This window comes from Bos taurus, chromosome 14 (assembly GCF_002263795.3).
Source record: "Bos taurus isolate L1 Dominette 01449 registration number 42190680 breed Hereford chromosome 14, ARS-UCD2.0, whole genome shotgun sequence".
Lineage (NCBI taxonomy): Eukaryota > Metazoa > Chordata > Mammalia > Artiodactyla > Bovidae > Bos > Bos taurus.
Genome location: NC_037341.1, coordinates 24,546,279 through 24,558,863, shown reverse-complemented (window position 1 = coordinate 24,558,863; position 12,585 = coordinate 24,546,279).

Below are 12,585 nucleotides of genomic sequence, written 5' to 3'. Positions count from 1 at the left end.
TTATGGAGAGTCTTAACCACTGACCACCAGGAAAGTCCCCACGTTAGAAATGTTTTAGATAGCATTTGAAACTCCAGAGGTTGCCAACATCCATTGGATCATCTAAAAAGCAAGAGAGTTCCAGAAAAACATCTATTTCTGCTTTATTGACTACACCAAAGCCTTTGACTGTGTGGATCACAACAAAATTTGGAAAATTCTTCAAGAGATGGGAATACCAAACCACCTTACCTGCCTTCTGAGAAATCTGTATGCAGGTCAAGAAGCAACAGTTAGATCCAGACATGGATCAATGGACTGTTTCCAAATTGAGAAAGGAGGTACGTCAAGGCTGTATATTGACATCTTGCTTATTTAACCTGTATGTGGTGTACATCATGCAAAATGCTAGGCTGGATGAAGCACAAGCTGGAATCAAGATTGCCAGGAGAAATATCAATAATCTCAGATATGCAGATGATACCACCCTTATGCAGAAAGCAAAGAGAAACTAAAGAGCCTCTTGATGAAAGTGAGAGAGGAAAGTGAAAAAGTAAGCTGGCTTAAAACTCAGTATTCAAAAAACTAAGATCATGGCATGCAGTCCCATCACTTCATGGCAAATAGATCGGGAAACAATGGAAACAGTGACAGACAATTTTCTTGGGCTCCAAAATCACTGCAGATGGTGACCACAGATATGAAATTAAAGGACACTTGCTTCTTGGAAGAAAAGCTATGACCAAGCTAGACAGCATATTAAAAAGCAGAGGCATTACTTTGCTGACAACGTTCTGTGTAGTCAAAGCTGTGTTTTTCCAGTAGTCATGTATGAATGTGAGAGTTGGACCATAAAGAATACTGAGCAGTGAAGAACTGATGCTTTTGAATTGTGGTGTTGGAGAAGACTCTTGAGAGTCCCTTGGACTGCAAGGAGATCAAACCTGTCAGTCCTAAAGGAAATCAGTCCTGAATAATCATTGGAAGGACTGATGCTGAAGCTGAAACTCCAATATTTTGACTGCTTGTTGTGAAGAACTGACTCATTGGGAAAGATCCTGATGCTGGGAAAGATTGAAGGTGGGAGGAGCAGGGGATGACAGACAACGAGATGAATGGTATCACCGACTTGATGGACGAGTTTGAGCGAACTCCGGGAGTTGGTGATGGACAGGGAAGTCTGGCGTGCTGCAGTCCACGGGGTCGCAAAGAGTCGGACATGATTGAGTGACTGAATTGACCGAACTGACTGACTAAAACTCCAAAGGAGTATCTATAGTTGCTGACAGGATGGAAGATTTATTTAATCTCCATTATATGTCACTGCCATGTCTTCTCTACAAAATTGTAGCATTTTTATGCAGTTGAAAGTGCACTTGCTGCTCCACAGAAGCCATTCCTTGACACACTGTTACCATGCGTTATCACATACACTCCATCCTTTCAGAGAGATGCTGTTTGTGTTTGAAGCCACTGGGAACTGGAAGTCTTCAAAGAAAGTTACACACATTCAGGGTGGACCAGCTGTGCATAAAGATCTAATCATGACGTTCTCTGAGTTGAAGCCTTGTGCCCAAATGACAGGAGAAAGCAGACAGCATTATGAGAATACAGTATTGCCATCCCAGTCTGCCACTGCTCTTTATTCTTTTACATCTTGTCTTTCAAGTCTTTCTTTTGTTAAATAATCTTAAACCTTACTGGGGATTAGTATATTATGTTAACTGACGGCTGTATATTCTAATACAGGAAAAAACAAACAACTCTCCTCCCACCCTCCTAGCCAATACTAGGTCATTTTAGAAGACACAAGATGGAAATTACTCACACAATACCCTATTTTCAATTTACTTTTGCACTTTTGGAAAGCCCTGAGAATTCATGTTTTATGCATTTGTTCATAAAACATTCACTGAGTGCCAAGTATCTACAGAACTAAGCTGAGAGGTTTAGAGACATACTTAGTTTGAGTCTTTGATAAGTAGGAGGGAATACACACAATTAAAATACTTGCAATTGATGGCAGCTGTGGCTGGTGCGGTGACAGAGGACTTTGCAACCTCAGCAGAGCCTTGGGAGGGAGAGTTTCAGGGAGCCTTGAGAGTTTTGGGGAGAAGCTGATAGGTGAATAGTGTTGTTAAATGTGAGAAGCACTTTGTCACAACCAAGGCCATGGTCAAGAATTCAAGGCTGGGAAGGCAGGTAGATGTATTGAGGCCTTTGTAGTTCTCTGGGAACAGCAGAGACTTGAAGGGTTGAGGACATATGTTTGGTGAATAGAAGATAGTGAGCACCATGGGGTTATGCAGTCAGGATCTTGATGTACTTCTGACCATTAAAAAAAATTAGCTATTTTCACCTTCACGGAAGTGAAAACACTGCCAAAACAGTGGTCATGGCAGATAATGCCAAGTGTCAGCACAAGTGAGATTTACTCTGGGAGGGGTTTGTTGTCATTCAGTTGCTAAAGTTGTGTCTGACTCTTTGTGACCCCATGGACTCCAGCCTACCAGGCTTCCCTGTCCCTCACTGTCCCCCGGAGTTTGCCCAAGTTGCTGTCCACTGAACTGGTGATGCCATGCAACCATCTCATCCTCTGTCCCTGCTTCTCCTCCTGCCCTCCATCTTTCCCAACATCAGGGTTTTTTCCAGTGAGTCAGCTGTTTGCATCAACTGGCCAAAGTGTTGGAGCTTCAGCTTCAGCATCCATCCTTCCAATAAATATTCAGGGCTGATTTCCTCTAGGATTGATTGGTTTCATCTCCTTTCTGTCCAAGGGACTCTCAAGAGTCTTCTCCAGCACCACAGTTCTGGTTACCACTCTGGGGGTTTAGATAACTGCAGATTCAGTGTGATGATGATTAGTTAGTCAAAAATAAGAGGTAATTTTACCCAAAGTTTCCTGTGTGAGATGATTCTAGACAGCAATAGAGGGACTATTTCTGCTGTGGTCTGCCCTGTAAGATCACATCTTTTTTTAATTTTTTTTTTATTTTTTACTATTTTAGATTTATTATAGATTAATTTAGGAAAATTATTTCATACTTCCAGGCTGGTCAGAATTTGATTAATTGCCCAATACAATTTCACTTCTTTTGGGAAAATAAAGTGATGCTGCTCTTTACTTAGGATGAAGAAAAACATACTGGTAACTTGATCCTAATGTGGGACCATTCTTAAAGTCTTTATTGAATTTGTTACAGTATTGTTTCTCTTTTATGTTTTTTTTTTGGTTTTTGGCCATGAGGCATGTGGAATCTTAGCTCCCTAAGTAGGGATCAAACCTGTACCCCCTGCCTTGGAAGGCAAAGCCTTAACCGCTGGACCCCCAGGAGGGTTCCGTAAGATCACCCCTTGTGTGTTACATTGCATCCAGTTCTGATCATTACACTTTAAGAAGGATTTCAGCAATGGGATCATGTTTTTCTTTTTTTAATTTTATTTTTTGAAAAATACCAACTAAATGGGTTATTAAAAGTCTGAAAACCATGAAACTTTGGAAAGCCCTGAATAGTTAACCAGAATCTCTGGAACGGAGCCCCGGCATGTGTAATTTTTAAGAAGACTCTGTTGATTTTAATTTGGAGGCAGGGTTGGAAAAACTAGAAGAGATAAACTGTGTTTCATTTCTCAATTTCAGTTATTTGTTTTTGTTCAGTTGCTTAGTTGTGTCCAACTCTTTGCAACCCAATGGACTGCAGCATGCCAGGCTTCCCTGTCCTTCACCATCTCCCGGGGTTTTCTCAGATTCATGTCCATTGAGTCGGTGATGCCATCCAACCAGCTGGTAGCCATAATAAAATAACCAAATTAGTGTATTTTGTAAGAAAAGCATCACACTAGCTTATAAATAATATACATTTAATAGCTTCTCATCCTCACATGATGGGGGAAAGGACATGTGTTGATGTAGACATTTGTTCCCAGATGTCAAGATCCCCAGAAGTTGAGCTTCACTGGCAGTGAGCTCTGTACAGAGATTGGATTGTGTTTCTACCACCAGGCTCCTCTTTCTGCTTTGGAAAGCGTGGAATAGTTTAAGGAGTTTGGCTATTTTATTTGTGAAATTACACTTGGAAAATTTTGCCTATTTTCTATCAGGAAGCAAGAAAACTTCAAACCTTTTCCTCCATCATGTCTCTTCAAGTGCCCCCCACCCCCACCCCGAGCTTGTCTGTCCACTGTCGGATCTTTGGTTCCAATGTAAAGTCAACAGTGTAATAAGTCCCATTAAAATAAATGACTATTGATCGCTTCCCATGATGTCATCTTCTAACTCTGCTAGAATAAAGTGCTTTTATTCTTGTTCTGTTTGATCTTTTCCTTATATTTGAAAAAAAAATTGACAAAACAAACAGAAAGTCTTTTGAAGTTTTGAAAGAAGGCTTGGAGAAAAGAATCCTACTAGGAGAAACCCACCCAGACATTGATAGAACTCATTCATTTCTCAGAAGTTTGTTGAGCAACAAGTACATGCCAAGCTGAGTCGCTCTCCCAGTGGTAACCGGGCCATAAGCCCCTACCTGTCCAGAGGGTAATGCACTAGAAGTTAGCCTGTATAGCCATATTTTACCATCAAGTCCCTTTGTCTGCCTATGAGTGCACCAGAGTCCCAGTCCTGAGAGGAGAAGTGAGTCACTATTGACTCCTCTTTCAAGGAAGCTGGAACACCAGGGATTCCAGAAAACTGAAAAGGCTCAAGAGAAAAATAGTAATGTATATTCTAAATATGTCACTCACAAGCACTTTCAAGATAGTGTCAGGAAATATTACATATTAGTAATGTAACCACAGGAAACGGGTCTAAGTGAGGGGTGAGCTGTGGGACCAGGCACTAAGGTGTGGCCTTAAGGTGTAGGAACAGGGTGGGAGCAAGGCCCCCAGTGGCTGAGTCCTCCGGAGACGAGAAGAACCCTGGGGCAGCCTCCGCTCCTCTCAAGAAGGCTGGGGCTGGGCACTGACTTGTTTCAGGACCTGCCTAGGACTGACTCGCCCTCTAGAGCAGGAAGGAAGACCTTCTTCCTGTTCGGGGAAAATCCATGACAAGCATATTTGGATTTTGAAATCCGCCAGTCCTCTCCAAGTTGTCCCTACTCCAGTCACGATCTTATTTCTCTTTTTAATTGTTTTTAGTACCTGTATGATTTTCACGATCTTGTGTTGTGAGCTTCTCACATCCCTGTAGTTGATAATTATTTGCTCTGAAGTATCTTAACTATATATTCACCACTTTCCCATACCCCTCACTTCAAGTTCTGTTTCTAGGGATCACCCTCCATAAATGAAACAGAACATTTCTATTATAGCATTCTTCAAAAATTATTATTGTTATTATTTAGGTTCAGTGGTAAATGATGTCTGCTTTGCCATATAGTGTATGGTTAAATCTATATTACACAAAATAGGATGTTTGGCTATTTTTTATTATAGAATAAATGAGTTTTCTTCTCTCTGATCTCAAATGGAAACTTCTGGGATGAAGTGGAAAATTATATCCAGTAGTTTAAGAGTTTGGGGATAAATAGAATAAACTGTCTTTTCATATAAAAAGATGATCCACAATCAAAATAGCATATTCTTTGCTATTTACAGAGCAGCAGGGGAAGGTCTATACTGGTCAGTCCACTGTTTTTGCCAAACTTGTCTTCTTTTATTATATTCTGGCAAAATGGTTGACTATCCTTTGGTGATGCCATGGGTGTACACTCTCCCAGAAGATTCTTAATCACCACACAACTAAAATGTAGTATTTTCTGACACTATCTAGGAGTGCTTATGAGTGACGTATTTAGAATGCACATTACTGTTTTTCTCTTGAACCTTTTCAGTTTTCTGGAATCCCTGGTGTTCTTTCTCGGAAGGTGAGTCAATAGTGACTCGCTTCTCCTCTCAGGAAAGGAACTCTGATGTATTCATAAGTAAATAAAAGGATTTGATGGTAGAATATAGCTATATAAGCTAACATCAAGTGCATTACCTATTAATGTTTGACCTGGTAATAAATATGTAATCTAGGTACAGAAAGCACCTGTCTCACATTGCAGCCCATCTACCCGTGAGGCTGAATTTCTAATCTATCAGTGTGCTCTGATCTTTCCTGTCTCTCTTCTTCCAGATTGGACCAGCCCTGTGAGGTAGTCAAGCTGGGGCAAGGACCTGGAGTCTGATCACTGACCACTTCCGAGTGTACACTTTGCTCTCGTGGCAGCCACAGGTATATTCACAGCTGAGACAGTGGGTGTCCTCCAGCTGTGTAACTTCTAGAAGCCCGAGTTGTTAGCACTACTCTCCTTCTAGGTTTGCTCAACCTCTCATGAAACCCTGCGGTTGTTCCTGTTCCCAGTGGGCATCGTGTCTTGAGTCAAGTGCCACCTCCAGCTTGTCATTAGATAGCTGCCTTATCAGTATCACCTTCTGTTTGTCCTACAGCTGGTGAAGACCAGGGAATTTCCTTTAGATTTTCTTTTTTTAATCAGCAAAGGGAATGTGGAGAACCTGATCTAACTCCATAATAATTGCCCTTAATCACTGCCAGAATTTACTTCTGTTTCCGCAGGACTCAGCTGATGCTATTGCTTTCACTCAAATTGCTGTTAACTTCTTCCCTCTTTCAAGGGAAACCATCGGTTAGAATGTCTTGATCTTTGATTTGTAACTTTTAAATCCTTTACTGATTGGACAAGGCTTTTGTTTGTAAAAGAGTCACCACTTAAAATATAGAGTTACCATTTATAAATATAACCTAGACAGCGTATTAAAAAGCAGACACGTCACTTTGCCGACAAAGGTCTGTATAGTCAAAGCTGTGATTTTTCCAGTAGTCGTTTATGGATGTGAGAGTTGGACCATAAAGAAGGCTGAGCATGGAAGAATTGATGCTTTTGAACTGTGGTGTTGGAAAAGACTCTTGAGAATCCCTTGGACTGCAAGGAGATCAAACCAGTCAATCCTAAAGGAAATCAGTCCTGAATATTCGCTGGAAGGCCTGATGCTGAAGCTGAAGCTCCAATACTTTGTCTACCTGATTGTGAAGAGACGACTCATTGGAAAAGACCCTGATGCTCGGAAGGATTGAGGGCAAGAGGAGAAGCAGGCAGCAGAAGATGAGATGATTGGATGGCAGCATGGACACAGTGGACATGAGTTTGAGCAAACTCTGGGAGATAAAGGACAGGGAAGCCTGGAGTGCTGCAGTCCATGGGGTCGCAAAGAGTCGGACATGACTTAACAACTAATCAACAACAACAAGAGGGTGCAGCTACATTTAAAAGAGTCTAAGTGTACACATTTCTCTACAGTTGTATCATCACAAGTTCTCTACAAGTCTCTCTCAATGCCTGAACCTCCTTTTTAGCTCACTGTAAAGTCTTTTCTGTTAAATATCATCTTCTCTTTGTTCTGGGCCCTTAAACTATATATACATCCTTCATCCTGCCCTGTAGCTCCAGAGTAAGATACCGTCATCTTCCTTTTTAAGGCTAGTCTATCTCACTGTCAACTGGATCCCACACCTAAATTATTTATGCATCAATTATTTACCAAGAGCCTACGATGGGCGAGGCATCTGTTAGAGAGCTGAGGACTGACATGCACAGGCAGGTGGGTTCCTGTCCTCATGGAGCGCCTGGCCTTGCTTATCTCCCCATGATAACAGTTCCATCTCCAGCATTTCCATTTCTACCTTTTTAGCTCCTTCTCCTCTCCTTTAAATCTTTCCCTGATGCCCCATTAGCTAATCCCCAGTTCCCTCTTCTTTTTCTTCCTATCTGCTCACTCATTTCCCCTTCTGTGATTTTCAGAAACTTACTGGATTCAGCGTTAGATATTTTTTGATGAAGCTCACCTGATCATGAGAATCAAGAGAGGAACTTGTTACAGTGTTTGTTTCTGAGTCCGTCTTTGGAAGTTTTTGGTAGAAGATGGCTGAGGTCAGGGAATCTGTAATTTCACGTAGTTATGTAGATGACTCCTAACATCAGGCCAGTTGGGTAGCGCTGGGCTACATGACTTGCAACTCTGATATTTCCCCATCCAGCCCCTTTACCTTCTGTGGGCACACCTTACATCACACTGCCCCAACCCTTGCTGTCCTCTCCTTTCCTTTCTCTTCCAGAGAGACCACTTAAGAGACCACCCAATTATTAAGGCCCCTGCTTCGTGATCCAATCTCTGGTCTGTATCTAGAGTCTGAATCTTTTTCATCTTATTCCTTAGACTTCTGCTTTTTCATCTGCCTGGGGGAGAGAGATATGGCAAATTTAGTACAGAAAAAACTGCTAAAACCAAACCAACAAAAAAATCCAGCAACAACAGTTCCCTTTCACACACACAAATCAGAACCCAGACCTAATACAATATACTGCCAAAATGCTCATATTCAACAAAATATTATGCCGAGTCATGCAGAGAAGCAGGAAAATATAACCCACACTCAGGGAAGAAAGCCAACATTATAAATTATCTCTGAGTAACCCCAGATGTTGTATTTAGCAGACCAAGATGTCAAAGCAGCTATTATAAATAAGTTCAAAGAACTAAAGGAAACCATATTTAAAGAATTAAAGGAAAATATGACATTGACTCAACAAATAGAAAATAGCAATAAAAATAGAAACTTTAGAAAAGAAACACATGGAAATTCTAGAATTAAAAGATATCAATTGAAGTGAAAAATGCACTAAATATATTCAACAACAAAATTAAAATGGCAGGAGAAAGGATCATCAGTCTTTTGATACGCTAATCAAATTTATCCAATTTAAATAACACAGAGAGAAAAAGGCCTAAGAGAAATGAACAAATTTTCAGTGATATGCAGGACAACATCCAGTTTACTAAAATATGTGTAATGGGAGTCTCAGAGGGAGGGCAGAAAGAGACAGAGAAAATACTTGAAGAAATAATGGCCAAAACATCCCAAATTTGGTGACAAATAGCCAAGGGGTCAACAAATAGTAGGAACAGAAGTGAACTTCCTTAACTTGATAGAGGGCATCTATAAAAACTCTGTAACTAACATTACATTTCATCATGAAATTACTGTTTTTCTCTGAGGATCAAGACCCAAGACATTGATATCAACTATTGGCATTGTTATTCAATAGTTTTGGAGGCTTTAGGACATGTAGTAATGAAAAAGAAAGGAAGAACAGCAGGAGAAAAGAAGAGAAAGAAAAGAAGAGAGAAGAGAAAGAAAAGAGGGAGGGGGAAAGATGTAAGGAAAGAGGAAAGAAAGGGACGAGAAGGAGGGGAGGAGAGGTTGGAAAGAAGGGCACCTAGATTTGAAAGGACTCTCTTCATTTTTAAATTTCAGATGAAACTGTCTTGTATGTAGAGAATCCTAAGGAGCAACAAAGACAGGAAAAACTAATAAATGAGTATAGCAAGTTTGTAAGATGCAAGATTAATATTCCAAAATCAGATTATGAAATAGTAGCAGAGAACATGGCAAACATGAAATAAACCAATTTCATTCAGAAAAGCATCAAAAGGAATAAGTATTTAAGGATTAAACAATAAAAAGAATATGACCTTCAGAGTGGAAGCTAAAAAATATTACTGAGAGAAATTTTAAAAGAGGTAAATAAATAAAACAATATCCCATGTTTATGGACTGGAAGAGAGAGTTAAGATTTCAATTCTCCTCAAATTGTAGATTCAACAGAATCTCCATCAAAAATGCCAGGAGACCTTTTTTGTAGAAATTGATAAGATGATCCTAAAATTTACATGGAAATGCAAAGGAACTAGAATTATGAAAACAATTTTAAAGGATAAGAGCAAAGTCAGAGCAGTTACACTGCTAAATTTTAAAACTTCCTATAAAGACACAGTAATCAAGAGTTAAATTTGCATAAAGATAAATATGTAAATCAACAAGGCAGAATTCAGAGTTCTTAAACAATTACACTAATAGTTAATTATTTATAATTAAAAATTTTTGCTTTGAGATAATTCTAGATTCACATGTGGTTGTAGTGAGTAATACAGGAAGATGCTGGGCGGCCTTTACTCAGTTTTCCCCAAAGGTGACATCGTATGGGAACTCAGCAGAATGTCACAGCTAGGATACTGGCATTGAGACCGTCAATATGCACAGCACATCCATCACCACAAGGGTCCCTCTTTTTGCCCTTTTATAGTTACACCCGCCTGTCTTCTCTCCATTCTTGACCTCTGGCAATGACTAATCTGTTCTTCATTTGTATGATTTTGTCTTTTCAAGAATGCTATATACATACATTGTATAAATGATACGTGAAGTCATATACAGGGGACATTTTGGAATTGGATTTTTTCACTCAGCATAATTCTGTGGAGGTTCATCAAAGTTGCTGAGTGCATCAAGAGTTTTTCCTTTGTATTGCTGAGTAGTATTCAATGGAATGAATGTACCAACAATTTGTTCAGCCAGTCACCTGTTGAAGGACACTTTGGTCGTTTCCATTTTTTGGTTATTACAAACAGGTTTGCTAAGAACAATTGTGTACAGGTTTTTTGAGTGAACATATGTTTTCATTTCTTTGGGATGAATGCCCAAGTGAAATTGGTGGGTTTATGATCGTTACATGTTTAATTTTTTAAGAAACCAGTGAACTTTTCCAGAGTAGCTGTACCATTTTACAGACCCAACGGCAAAGTACAAATGATCCAATTTCTTGTCATCCTTTCCAGTGTGATGTCATCCTTTTTTTATGTAGCCATTCTGAAAGTATGTAGTGATATCTCATTGTTTTGGTTTCCATTTCTTTAGTAGCTCTTCTAATATACATTGTTTTAATTACTATAGCCTGTATATTGTCTTAATAATGAATAGTTTTATTCCTTCCGTTTCATTCTCTTTTTTTATTTTCAAGTTTGTTTTAGCCATTCTAGGACTGGTCCACTGATTTTTGAGAAATATGCAAAGACATTTCAGTGAGTTAAATATAGCATTTTCAGCAACCTAATCTGGGACAATTAGATACATATATATATGCAGAAAAAATGAACTTAGAATTTGGTCATCGTATGCAAAAATTAACTCAAAATGAAATCCAGGTCTAAATGGAAGACCCAACACAAAGAAACTTCCAGACAAAGTGTAAGAGAAAATTGGTGTGGCTCTGGGTTAGACAAAGATGTCCAGCTTATGGTATGAAAGGCACAATTCATAAGTAAGAAAATAGATTTCGGACTTCAACAACAGTAAAGACATTTGCTCTTTAAAAAGCCCCATGAATACAGTAAGGAAAATATACACAATACTATTGTAATAACTTGCATGGTGACAGATGATACCTCGACTTATTGTGATGATCATTTTGAAATGTATGGAAATGTTGAACTACTATGTTATGTACCTGGAACTAATGTAGTGTTGTAGGTCAGTTATACTTCAGTAAGAGTTTTTAAAAGCAAGAATAAAGGGTTCATGAAGAAAATGAAAAGACAAGCCTCAGATGGGGAGAAAATATTTGCCTATCATATTTTGGATAAATGTTGTTGTTCAGTTGCGAACTTGTGTCTGACTCTTTGCCACTTCATGGGCTGCAGCTCACCAGGTCCTCTGTCCTCCACTATCTCCCAGAGTTTGCTCAAATTCATGTCCATTGAGCGGGTGATGCTGTCTAACCATCTCATCCTCTGATTTTCAGATAAAGGATTTGTATCCAGATATATATAAAAGTATATTCATGCTCACCATTTCAAAAATAGAACCTAATTTTAAAAAGGGAAAAAATATGTGAATAGATACTTTGCAACAGAAGATAGGAATGGCGGAAAAGCACAGGAGGAGATGCTCACTGTCATCATTAGGGAAGATGCACTTTTAAAGCCCAGTGTGATGCTACCACATACCCATACACAGGGCTATAATAAAAAAGACCAACAAGGCCAACGACTGATGAAAATGTGAACACATAGAACTTTTGTACATTGTTGATGGGCATGGAAAATTGTAGAACCACGCTGGAAAACCATTTGGCATATTCCTCAAAAATTAAACATAAATTTATGACACAATCCAACAATTGATTCCCTTTCTAGGTGTCTACTAAATAGAACTAAAAACTGATGTCCACATAAAAACTTGTGCCAGTGTTCCTAATGGCATTATTTGTAATAGCCTCAAGCTGGAAACAATCCAGATATCTGTCAACTAGTCACTCACTAGATAACCAAAATGTAGTATCTTCTTCCAGTGGAAGATTAGTTACGAATAAGATGGAAAGAGCTACTTACCCATGCTGTGACATGAATGAATGTCAAAAACATTATACCCGGTAAAAGAATCCAAACACAGAAGACTATTCAGTGTTGATCTCATTTTTATGAATTTCCCAGAGGAGATAGAGAATATAGAGAAAGCACATCAGTGGTTGCATGGGACTGAGGGGGTGGGAGTGGAGATCATAAATGAGAAGGAGGGAAGTTTTTAGTGCAGCAGAAATGTTCTAAAATTGGGCTGTGGTGACGGTTGCACAGCTCTTCATAGTTACTAAAAATAATTGAATTATACACTTAACAATAAATGAACTTTGTGGTATGTAAATTATTTCCCCAATGAAGCTGTGAAATTCTAATAATAATTCTTTTTTGCAAATGTTTTCTTATAGTGCCAGT